Source organism: Bombina bombina, chromosome 6 (genome assembly GCF_027579735.1).
Source record: "Bombina bombina isolate aBomBom1 chromosome 6, aBomBom1.pri, whole genome shotgun sequence".
Taxonomy (NCBI): Eukaryota; Metazoa; Chordata; class Amphibia; order Anura; family Bombinatoridae; genus Bombina; species Bombina bombina.
Window position 1 is genome coordinate 289,338,005 of NC_069504.1, and position 12,821 is coordinate 289,350,825.

At 42.3% G+C, this 12,821-nt stretch overlaps 1 protein-coding gene across 1 annotated transcript in view; it reads left to right on the forward strand.

The window, feature by feature from the left end:
- The window catches only part of EEA1 (early endosome antigen 1), a 643,459-nt gene that overhangs the window by 44,810 nt on the left and 585,828 nt on the right, over positions 1 to 12,821 (forward strand). The window lies entirely within an intron of this gene.

The window sequence follows — 12,821 nt, forward strand, 5'->3', positions numbered from 1 at the left end:
CCTTTTTTTTTATTTTTTTCTAAAAAAACAATGAAATGGTTCCTTAAAGGGACATGAAACCCAATTTTTTTCTTTCATGATTCAGACAGAACATACAATATTAAACAACTTTCCACTTTACTTCTGTTATATAATTTGCTTAGCTTTCCTTTGTTGAAATGCATACCTAGGTAGGCTCAAGGAGCTGGGAGCTAGCTGCTGATTGGTTGGTACACTTATGCCTCTTGCCATTGGCTTTCAGATGGCTTCCTGTAGTGTGCTGTTGCTCCTTCAACAATGTATACTAAGAGAGTGGATCTAAATTTATAATAGAAGTACACTGGAGTTTTTTTTTTTAAATGTTTGCTCTATTTGAATCATGAAATAAAATGTTAGGGTTTCATGTCCAGATGTTAGTGTGTTGCACTTTTACAAGAAGAAATTAGTCTCAAAAAAATAGCCGAATGCTGCTGGCGATGGTCATATTCGGCATTCGTTTTAAAAGGAAATGTCTGAATGCACATAGCCACTTTATGTAGACTATATTAAAATTCTATTAAATATATATTTTATAGTTGGCAGGGATGAGTGTTAAGTGTTGGGATATCTTTTTAACTCAGTGCCGTGAACTCCTTTTAAAAGTGTCTCACCATGTACAAGATATTGAGCCTCCTGGACGCACACCATTAATCATATATGGTTCTAGGTCAGGCTCTCACACTTCACCACCATAACCAAACGTGTTAACTTAAACAGCCTGCAGTACTTGATGATATAATCATTTTTGTATTGCTGATGGTCCATTTGTCCTGCTTTAGTTTAGCATTTGCAGCAAAATAAACCAATGCTACTAAAATATAAGGCTGGCAATAGTTTTTAGACAAATATAATCCTTTAAATAGGCAAAGGTGCGGTTTTCATTTGGGTCAAAAATATGTTTTACTAATATAATTTTGGCTGCACACCTCTGGTTCTGTCATGGCACCTCGTTTCAGAAATACAGGTTTAGAGAGCCCTTGCAGTTTACTGGAATCTCCTTGTATATGATAATGGGTTGTTCCCTGGGGAGAAGAGATTGTTTCCTGTGTGTTTCATGCTGAAGAATCCATGCTTCATTGTCTGAACTCACCTAGATAAACCGTTGTAGGACAAATGAATCAAGTGAGGTGAGAAGAACCTAGGTCACCTCTAGAGAACTGTTGATTCCTTCCTGCCTGTTCTGAATACTATTAGAATCCTAACACCTGCATTAAAGGGACAGTTTACTCAAAAAATTTCTCCCCTTTAATTTGTTCCCAATGATCCACTTTACCTGCTGGAGTGTATTAAATTGTTTACAAGTAGCTCCTTTACCCTTATATTGGCATTTGAAATTGTTAATTTAGCATGTGGTATCCCCACCTATTCTGAAAGTTTGTGGCCGCAGGTCCCAGCTATAGATAAGCTTTGTAACCACAGCCAGCAGAAGAAATTACACTCCCAGTGTGATAAAGCAGAGATAAGGTAATAACATGTTGATTTCTCCAACATTGGTGTGTCCGGTCCACGGCGTCATCCATTACTTGTGGGAAATATTCTCCCCCACAGGGAAAGGCAAGGAGAGCACACAGCAAGAGCTGTCCATATAGCTCCCCCTCTGGCTCCGCCCCCCAGTCATTCTCCTTGCCGCTCTGAACAAGTAGCATCTACCACGGGGATGGCGAGGAGTTTGTGGTGTTAGTTGTAGTTTTTTATTCTTCTATCAAGAGTTTGTTATTTTAAAATAGTGCTGGCTTGTACTATTTACTCTATAACAGAAAAGTGATGAAGATTTCTGTTTAAGAGGGCTATGATTTTAGCAGACGGTAACTAAAATCCATTACTGTTATCACGCAGGACTGTTGAAACAAGAGAACTTCAGTTGGGGGTAACAGTTTGCAGACTCATCTGCTTCAGGTATGACTGGTCTCCTTCTAACAACACAGGCTAATGCTAGATGACAGTCATATTTCCCCTCAGGGGAAAAGGTAAGCCATTTTTCTTTCACCTCAGCAAAAAAGATAACAGGCTTCCCCTTTTTGTTTTTTATGCTGGCTTTTTTCTGTGAATGGTGACCCCTAAGGAAGGTAAAAAGCTGCAACAAGGCTGTAGCAGGGATTGTAGTGTATAAAAACGGTTAAATCCAACAATTAGCTCCGTTTGCTTGTTTTAAGAGCTAGAGTCTCCATATTTGCTGTGCAATACTTTATAAGCATTAAGACACTGGGGTCCAAATTTCAGAAAAATCGGATATTGCCTTCATAGTTTTTTGAACATTCAGAAATAAATGTGTCATTTTATTATTTAAAGAGACAGTAACGTTTTTGTTTAAAATCGTTTTTATTGCATTGTTTGCCTGCCTAAATCTGTTTAACATGTCTGTTCCATCAGATAACCTATGTTCTGTGTGTATAGAGACAAATGTGGTTCCCCCTTCGAGTGTTTGTGATAATTGCACCATAGCGTCCAAACAAAATCAGGACAGCTCTGTTATTTTTCATAATGTTGCCCAAGATGATTTATCTAATGAAGGTAGTGGGGATAACTCTACATCCTCTCCTTCTGTGTCTACACCAGCTTTGCCCGCGCAGGCGACACCTAGCGCGCCAGTGCTTATTTCTATGCAACAATTATCAGTAGTAGTGGATAATTCTATAGCAAATCTTTTATCCAAACTGCCAGCTTTTCAGAGAAAGCGTGATTGTTCAGTTTTAAATACAGATAAAAAGGATGAACAATCAGACGCTGACGATGCCTTATCTATTTTACCCTCGCATCAATCGGAATTGGCTGTAAGGGAAGGGCTGTCTGAGGGTGAAATTTCAGATTCAGGAAAAATTTCTCAACAGGCAGAACCTGATCTAGTGGCATTTAAGTTTAAGCTAGAACATCTCCGCGCTTTGCTTAAGGAGGTATTAGCTACTCTGGATGACTGTGATTCCATGGTAGTACCAGAGAAGTTGTGCAAATTGGACAAATTTTTAGAGGTCCCAGTGCACGACGACGCTTTTCCAATACCTAAGAGGGTAGCGAACATAGTGGAAAAGGAGTGGGAGAAGCCAGGTGTACCCTTTGCCCCACCTCCTATATTTAAGAAAATGTTTCCCATAGTAGACCCTAGAAGGGACGCATGGCAAACGGTCCCGAAGGTTGAGGGAGCTGTTTCAACACTAGCGAAGCGCACAACTATTCCTATAGAGGACAGCTGCGCTTTCAAAGATCCTATGGATAAAAAATTGGAAGGATTGCTTAAAAAGATTTTTGTTCAGCAAGGGTTCATCCTTCAACCAGCTACGTGTGTTATTACTGTCGCTTCAGCGGCGTCCTTTTGGTTCGAAGAACTAGAAAGGTCGCTCCAGAAAGAGACTTCCTATGAAGAAGTCATGGACAGAATTCACGCATTAAAGTTAGCTAATTCCTTTATATTGGATGCCGCCTTTCAAATAACGAAATTGGCGGCGAAAAACTCAGGTTTTGCTATAGTAGCGCGGAGGGCACTTTGGCCAAAATCCTGGCCGGCAGATGTGTCGTCCAAGACTAAGTTACTGAATATTCCTTTCAAGGGTAAGACCCTTTTTGGGCCGGAATTGAAGGAAATTATTTCAGACATCACTGGGGGTAAGGGCCATGCCCTCCCACAGGATAGGCCTTTTAAGGCTAAGAAAAAGTCTAATTTTCGTTCCTTTCGCAATTTCAGGAACGGACCGGCTAATAACTCCACTGCCGCTAGACAAGAAGGTAACGCGGCCCAGCCCAAACCCGCTTGGAAGCCCATGCAAGGCTGGAACAAGGGTAAACAAACCAAGAAACCTGCTGCTGCTACCAAGACAGCATGAAGGGGTAGCCCCCGATCCGGGACCGGATCTGGTAGGGGGCAGACTATCTCTCTTCGCTCAGGCTTGGGCAAGAGATGTTCTGGATCCCTGGGCACTAGAGATAGTTTCCAAGGGATACCTGTTAGAATTCAAGGGACTTCCTCCAAAGGGAAGGTTCCACCTGTCTCGCTTATCTTCAGACCAGATAAAGAAACAGGCATTCTTACATTGTGTAAGAGACCTATCAAAGATGGGAGTGATAAACCCAGTCCCCTCCGGGGAACAAGGTCTAGGTTTTTACTCAAACCTGTTTGTGGTTCCCAAAAAAGAGGGAACTTTCAGGCCAATTCTGGATTTAAAGATATTAAACAAGTTCCTCAGAGTTCCATCCTTCAAGATGGAAACCATTCGGACAATCTTACCGACAATCCAACAGGGTCAATTTTTGACTACCGTGGATCTAAAGGATGCGTATCTGCATATCCCAATCCACAAATCTCATCATCAGTTCCTGAGGTTCGCCTTTCTGGACAAACATTACCGGTTTGTGGCTCTTCCATTCGGTTTAGCCACCGCTCCCAGAATTTTCACAAAGGTGCTAGGGTCCCTTCTAGAGGTCCTAAGGCCGAGGGGCATCGCTGTAGCACCTTATCTAGACGACATCCTAATCCAAGCGTCGTCCCTTTCCAAAGCGAGGGCTCATACAGACATTGTGTTGGCCTTTCTTAGATCTCACGGGTGGAAGGTGAACATAGAAAAAAGTTCACTGTCACCGTCCACAAGGGTTCCTTTTCTGGGAACAATAATAGATTCTGTGGAAATGAAGATCTTTCTCACAGAAGTCAGAAAGGCAAAGCTTCTAAAAGCTTGTCGAGTTCTTCATTCTATTCCTCAACCCTCCATAGCTCAATGCATGGAAGTAATAGGACTAATGGTCGCAGCAATGGATGTGGTTCCTTTTGCTCGAATTCATCTAAGACCATTACAGCTATGCATGCTCAATCAGTGGAATGGGGACTATACAGACTTGTCTCCCCAAATTCAAGTAGATCTGGTAACCAGGGACTCACTTCTCTGGTGGTTGACCCAGGATCACCTGTCTCAGGGAATGAGTTTCCGCAGACCGGAGTGGGTCATCGTCACGACCGACGCCAGCCTCTTGGGGTGGGGCGCGGTCTGGGACTCCCTGAAAGCTCAGGGCCTATGGTCGCTGGAAGAGTCGCTTCTCCCGATAAACATTTTGGAACTAAGAGCTATATTCAATGCGCTCCTGGCTTGGCCTCAGCTAGCGGAAGCCAGGTTCATAAGATTTCAGTCGGACAACATAACGACTGTTGCGTACATCAATCATCAGGGGGGAACAAAGAGTTCCCTAGCGATGAAGGAAGTAACCAAGATAATCCAATGGGCAGAGAATCACTCCTGCCATCTATCTGCTATTCACATCCCAGGAGTAGACAACTGGGAGGCGGACTATTTGAGTCGTCAGACTTTCCATCCGGGGGAGTGGGAACTCCATCCGGAGGTCTTTGCTCAGTTAACCCAATTATGGGGCATTCCAGACATGGATCTAATGGCGTCCCGTCAGAACTTCAAGATACCTTGCTACGGGTCCAGATCCAGGGATCCCAAGGTGACTCTAGTGGATGCATTAGTGGCGCCTTGGTCGTTCAACCTAGCATATGTGTTTCCACCGTTTCCTCTCCTTCCCAGGCTCATAGCCAGGATCAAACAGGAGAAGGCCTCGGTGATTCTGATAGCTCCTGCGTGGCCACGCAGGACTTGGTATGCAGACCTGGTGAATATGTCATCGGCTCCACCATGGAAGCTACCTTTGAGACAGGATCTTCTAGTACAAGGTCCATTCGAACATCCAAATCTAGTTTCTCTGCAGCTGACTGCTTGGAAATTGAACGCTTGATTTTATCCAAGCGTGGGTTTTCAAATTCTGTGATAGATACTCTGGTCCAAGCCAGAAAACCTGTGACTAGAAAGATTTACCATAAAATATGGAAAAGATATATCTGTTGGTGTGAATCCAAAGGATTCTCCTGGAGTAAGATTAAAATTCCAAAGATTCTCTCCTTTCTCCAAGAAGGTTTGGATAAAGGGTTGTCAGCTAGTTCTCCAAAAGGACAGATTTCTGCATTATCCGTCTTGTTGCACAAACGACTGGCAGCTTTGCCAGATGTACAAGCTTTTGTTCAGGCTTTGGTTAGAATCAAGCCTGTTTACAGACCCATGACTCCTCCTTGGAGTCTAAATTTAGTTCTTTCAGTTCTTCAAGGGGTTCCGTTTGAACCTTTACATTCCATAGATATTAAGTTATTATCTTGGAAAGTTCTGTTTTTGGTTGCTATTTCTTCTGCTAGAAGAGTTTCTGAATTATCTGCTTTGCAGTGTAATCCACCATATCTGGTTTTTCATTCAGATAATGTTGTTTTGCGTACTAAGCCTGGTTTTCTTCCAAAAGTTGTTTCCAACAAGAACATCAACCAGGAAATAGTTGTTCCTTCTTTGTGTCCGAATCCAGTTTCCAAGAAGGAACGTTTATTACGCAATTTAGATGTTGTTCGTGCTTTAAAGTTCTATTTAGAAGCAACAAAAGATTTTAGACAAACCTCATCTTTGTTTGTCGTTTACTCTGGTAAGAGGAGAGGTCAAAAAGCTACTGCTACCTCTCTCTCTTTCTGGCTGAAAAGCATTATTCGCTTGGCTTATGAGACTGCCGGACGGCAGCCTCCTGACCGTATCACAGCTCACTCTACTAGGGCTGTGGCTTCCACATGGGCCTACAAGAACGAGGCTTCTGTTGACCAGATATGTAAGGCAGCGACTTGGTCTTCTCTGCACACTTTTGCCAAATTCTACAAATTTGATACTTTTGCTTCTTCGGAGGCTATTTTTGGGAGAAAGGTTTTGCAAGCCGTGGTGCCTTCCGTTTAGGTAACCTGATTTGCTCCCTCCCTTCATCCGTGTCCTAAAGCTTTGGTATTGGTTCCCACAAGTAATGGATGACGCCGTGGACCGGACACACCAATGTTGGAGAAAACAGAATTTATGCTTACCTGATAAATTACTTTCTCCAACGGTGTGTCCGGTCCACGGCCCACCCTGGTTTTTTAATCAGGTTGAAATTTTTTTCTTTATACACTACAGTCACCACGGCACCCTATAGTTTCTCCTTTTTCTCCTAACCGTCGGTCGAATGACTGGGGGGCGGAGCCAGAGGGGGAGCTATATGGACATCTCTTGCTGTGTGCTCTCCTTGCCTTTCCCTGTGGGGGAGAATATTTCCCACAAGTAATGGATGACGCCGTGGACCGGACACACCGTTGGAGAAAGTAATTTATCAGGTAAGCATAAATTCTGTTTTTCCATTGTTCTCTCAAAGTATTAGTGATTGTTTTAAGGACAGATATACGATAAAGAAGCAGGTATATGTGCACAATGTGATACAGTAATGAGATCTGATTATACCTACAAGCTCAACCTATTTTATTAGGCTGTGGCTTCAAAACACAAAATCAGAGCTTTAATATACAGAAATAAACCTTAAAAAGCTAATTTTCATACATTTTTTACTCTGCAGTTGGTAAAAAAAGCAATTGTAAACACATTAAGGGAAAAACTATTTTACAGTATACTGTCCCTTTAAGTGTTTGCAGCATATGCTCACCTGTATTACCGTACAGGTTAACTGATGTTTTGCAAACTCATTTCATTTTTGTTATGAACACTAAACCTTTTGTGCAGATGCAATGCAAAGTGAACAAACAAGAGAGAACGTTAAACATGTCTGTCAAAGGACCTTCTATATCACCTTTACTAGTAACTTAAAGGGACATTATACACTAGATTTTTTCTTTGCATAAATGTTTTGTAGATGATCCATTTATATAGCCTATACAGCTTTTAAAAAAAACAAAAAAAATGTATAGTTTTTATTTTTAAATAACATTGCAACTTCTTACCAAGCCCCAAAGTTTTAGAAATATACAGATGTATAGCTACTCCAGCTTGCTCCTTTTTGTGTAAAGAGTCTTTTCATATGCAGGGGAGGGGGGGGGGGTCTGCATTTTTTGCTATAGAACCACTTGCAGTGGGTGTTCCAGCTAACCTTTTCAACAGTGCTAAACTAGGAGCTTCTGAGTTTTTAAACAGTTTTATACTGGATTTTTATATCAGTATCTGTACATATTATTCTTTATAGTAGTGTCTATTACATGCAGTTATATGAAAATTGGTGTATACTGTCCCTTTAACTAGGCGTAGAGCTGCAGCCGTGCTATTTTACCATATGTACTTTAAAGATTCTTGTTCCACAGGGCTTCATTTGTCCATTGTGCATGAAAATGTATGCCACTGCCATTGAACTGTCTGATCATTACCAGAGTGACCATGTGGAGTCAGAAGCAAAGGCACAGAAGCTACCAAGTGATCTCCTTAATGCAACTGTGGGTTCTTTAATAATGTTTAGTGGATAATTAGGTTTCATAACTAAAATTAGTTTGCTTCAATTTTTGATTGTTTTTTTTTTAAATTGATTTAAATATGATTGAATCGCCTTTCTATTGTGGTGCCTTCTCTGCAATACTATGTTTCTGGATTTACCTTAGTTATATTTGCTTATTTTTGTTTCCATGGCTGATGTATATTTTCTTTTTCCTATAGCTGCTGTAAAAATATAGAATGCGTTAAAGGGTCATTCCAGACAAAATTAAAATATTTATCGGCGAATTTGAGTTTTGTATAGAATCATTTTTACACATATATAAGCAAACATGCTCCTAGTTGCTAATGTGATTTCAGTGAGAGCTTTTACACATGCACACAAAGCCTACCTATATTTTGAACAGCCTCTCTGTTTATAAAGCCTGTTTGTGTGTTATGTTATCACAAATACAATACAAGGTGCCTCCGGCTCTCTGAGCAGAACACTGTTTACAAGGCTGGTGCACCTGCACAGTAAATTTATAGCTTTTCCTACATAGAATCATTTTTGCTAATAAGTGCTTATTGCAAATGATGTTTCTCTTGTTAAGTGTATCCAGTCCACGGATCATCCATTACTTGTGGGATATTCTCCTTCCCAACAGGAAGTTGCAAGAGGATCACCCACAGCAGAGCTGCTATATAGCTCCTCCCCTCACTGCCATATCCAGTCATTCTCTTGCAACTCTCAACTAAGATGGAGGTCGTAAGAGGACTGTGGTGTTTTATACTTAGTTTATTTCTTCAATCAAAAGTTTGTTATTTTTAAATGGTACCGGAGTGTACTGTTTATCTCAGGCAGTATTTAGAAGAAGAATCTGCCTGCGTTTTCTATGATCTTAGCAGAAGTAACTAAGATCCTTTGCTGTTCTCACATATTCTGAGGAGTGAGGTAACTTCAGAGGGGGAATAGCGTGCAGGTTTTCCTGTAATAAGGTATGTGCAGTTAAAATATTTTTCTAGGGATGGAATTTGCTAGAAAATGCTGCTGATACCGAAGTAATGTAAGTAAAGCCTTAAATGCAGTGATAGCGACTGGTATCAGGCTTATTAATAGAGATACATACTCTTATAAAAGTGTATTTTAAAACGTTTGCTGGCATGTTTAATCGTTTTTTACATATGTTTGGTGATAAAACTTATTGGGGCCTAGTTTTTTCCACATGGCTGGCTTGAATTTTGCCTAGAAACAGTTCCCTGAGGCTTCCCACTGTTGAAATATGAGTGGGAGGGGCCTATTTTGGCGTTTTTTTGCACAGCAAAAATTACAGACACAGACATCCAGGTTCTTCCTGCATGATCCATGACTTCTCTGAAGGGTTCAAAAGTTGTATTAAGGGAGGTAAAAAGCCACAGTAGAGCTGTGGCAGTTGTTGTGACTGTTTAAAAAGACGTTTTTGTCATTTGTTATTCCGTTTTCGGTATTAAGGGGGTTAATCATCCATTTGCAAGTGGGTGCAATGCTCTGCTAACTTATTATATACACTGTAAAAATTTCGTTAGTGTAACTGCATTTTTTCACTGTTATTTCAAAATTTGGGAAAAATTGTGTTTCTTAAAGGCGCAGTAACGTTTTTTATATTGCTTGTAAACTTGTTTTAAAGTGTTTTCCAAGCTTGCTAGTCTCATTGCTAGTCTGTTTAAACATGTCTGACACAGAGGAACCTACTTGTTCATTATGTTTGAAAGCCATGGTGGAGCCCCATAGGAGAATGTGTACTAAATGTATTGATTTCACCTTAAACAGTAAAGATCAGTCTTTATCTATAAAAGAATTATCACCAGTGGGTTCTGTCGAGGGGGAAGTTATGCCGACTAACTCTCCCCACGTGTCAGACCCTTCGCCTCCCGCTCAGGGGACGCACGCTAATATGGCGCCAATTACATCAGGGACGCCCATAGCGTTTACCTTGCAGGACATGGCTGCAATCATGAATAATACCCTGTCAGAGGTATTATCTAGATTGCCTGAATTAAGAGGCAAGCGCTATAGCTCTGGGGTTAGAGATACAGAGCGCGCAAATGCTGTTAGAGCCATGTCTGATACTGCATCACAGTATGCAGAACATGAGGACGGAGAGCTTCAGTCTGTGGGTGACATCTCTGACTCGGGGAAACCCGATTCAGAGATTTCTAATTTTAAATTTTAAGCTTGAGAACCTCCGTGTATTGCTTGGGGAGGTATTAGCTGCTCTGAATGACTGTAACACAGTTGCAATTCCAGAGAAATTGTGTAGGCTGGATAGATACTATGCGGTGCCTGTGTGTACTGACGTTTTTCCTATACCTAAAAGGCTTACAGAAATTATTAGCAAGGAGTGGGATAGACCCGGTGTGCCCTTTTCCCCACCTCCTATATTTAGAAAAATGTTTCCAATAGACGCCACTACACGGGACTTATGGCAGACGGTCCCTAAGGTGGAGGGAGCAGTTTCTACTTTAGCAAAGCGTACCACTATCCCGGTTGAGGACAGTTGTGCTTTTTCAGATCCAATGGATAAAAAAATTGGAGGGTTACCTTAAGAAAATGTTTATTCAACAAGGTTTTATTTTACAGCCCCTTGCATGCATTGCGCCTGTCACTGCTGCGGCGGCATTCTGGTTTGAGGCCCTGGAAGAGGCCATCCAGACAGCTCCATTGAATGAAATTATTGACAAGCTTAGAACGCTTAAGCTAGCCAACTCATTTGTTTCTGATGCCATTGTACATTTGACTAAACTAACGGCTAAGAATTCCGGATTCGCCATCCAGGCGCGTAGGGCGCTATGGCTTAAATCCTGGTCAGCTGACGTGACTTCAAAGTCTAAATTACTCAACATTCCTTTCAAGGGGCAGACCTTATTCGGGCCTGGCTTGAAGGAAATTATTGCTGACATTACTGGAGGCAAGGGTCATACCCTTCCTCAGGACAGGGCCAAATCAAAGGCCAAACAGTCTAATTTTCGTGCCTTTCGAAATTTCAAGGCAGGAGCAGCATCAACTTCCTCTGCTTCAAAACAAGAGGGAACTGTTGCTCATTCCAGACAGGCCTGGAAACCTAACCAGTCCTGGAACAAGGGCAAGCAGGCCAGAAAGCCTGCTGCTGCCCCCAAGACAGCATGAAGGAACGGCCCCCTATCCAGAAACGGATCTAGTGGGGGGCAGACTTTCTCTCTTCGCTCAGGCGTGGGCAAGAGATGTTCAGGATCCCTGGGCGTTGGAGATCATATCTCAGGGATATCTTCTGGACTTCAAAGCTTCTCCTCCACAAGGGAGATTTCATCTTTCAAGGTTATCAGCAAACCAGATAAAGAAAGAGGCAATCCTAAGCTGTGTGCAAGACCTCCTAGTAATGGGAGTGATCCATCCAGTTCCGCGGACGGAACAAGGGCAAGGTTTTTACTCAAATCTGTTTGTGGTTCCCAAGAAAGAGGGAACCTTCAGACCAATCTTGGATCTAAAGATCTTAAACAAATTCCTCAGAGTTCCATCATTCAAAATGGAAACTATTCGGACCATCCTACCCATGATCCAAGAGGGTCAGTACATGACCACAGTGGACTTAAAGGATGCCTACCTTCACATACCGATTCACAAAGATCATCATCGGTTCCTAAGGTTTGCCTTTCTAGACAGGCATTACCAATTTGTAGCTCTTCCCTTCGGGTTGGCCACTGCCCCGAGAATTTTTACAAAGGTTCTGGGCTAACTCCTGGCGGTTCTAAGACCGCGAGGTATAGCGGTGGCTCCGTATCTAGACGACATCCTGATACAGGCGTCAAGCTTTCAAATTGCCAAGTCTCATACAGAGATGTTTCTGGCATTTCTGAGGTTGCATGGGTGGAAAGTGAATGTGGAAAAGAGTCCTAGGGACTCTTTTATAGATTCTGTAGAGATGAAAATTTACCTGACGGAGTCCAGGTTATCAAAACTTCTAAATGCTTGCCGTGTCCTTCATTCCATTCCACGCCCGTCAGTGGCTCAGTGCATGGAAGTAATCGGCTTAATGGTAGCGGCAATGGACAGTGCCATTTGCGCGCCTGCATCTCAGACCGCTGCAATTATGCATGCTAAGTCAGTGGAATGGGGATTACTCAGATTTGTCCCCTCTACTAAATCTGGATCAAGAGACCAGAGATTCTCATCTCTGGTGGCTTTCTGTGGTCCATCTGTCCAAGGGTATGACCTTTCGCAGGCCAGATTGGACGATTGTAACAACAGATGCCAGCCTTCTAGGTTGGGGCGCAGTCTGGAACTCCCTGAAGGCTCAGGGATTGTGGACTCAGGAGGAGAAACTCCTCCCAATAAATATTCTGGAGTTAAGAGCAATATTCAATGCTTTTCTAGCTTGGCCTCAGTTAGCAACACTGAGGTTCATCAGATTTCAGTCGGACAACATCACGACTGTGGCTTACATCAACCATCAAGGGGGAACCCTAGCGATGTTAGAAGTCTCAAAGATAATTCGCTGGGCAGAGTCTCACTCTTGCTACCTGTCAGCAATCCACATCCCAGGAACTGGGAGGCGGATTTTC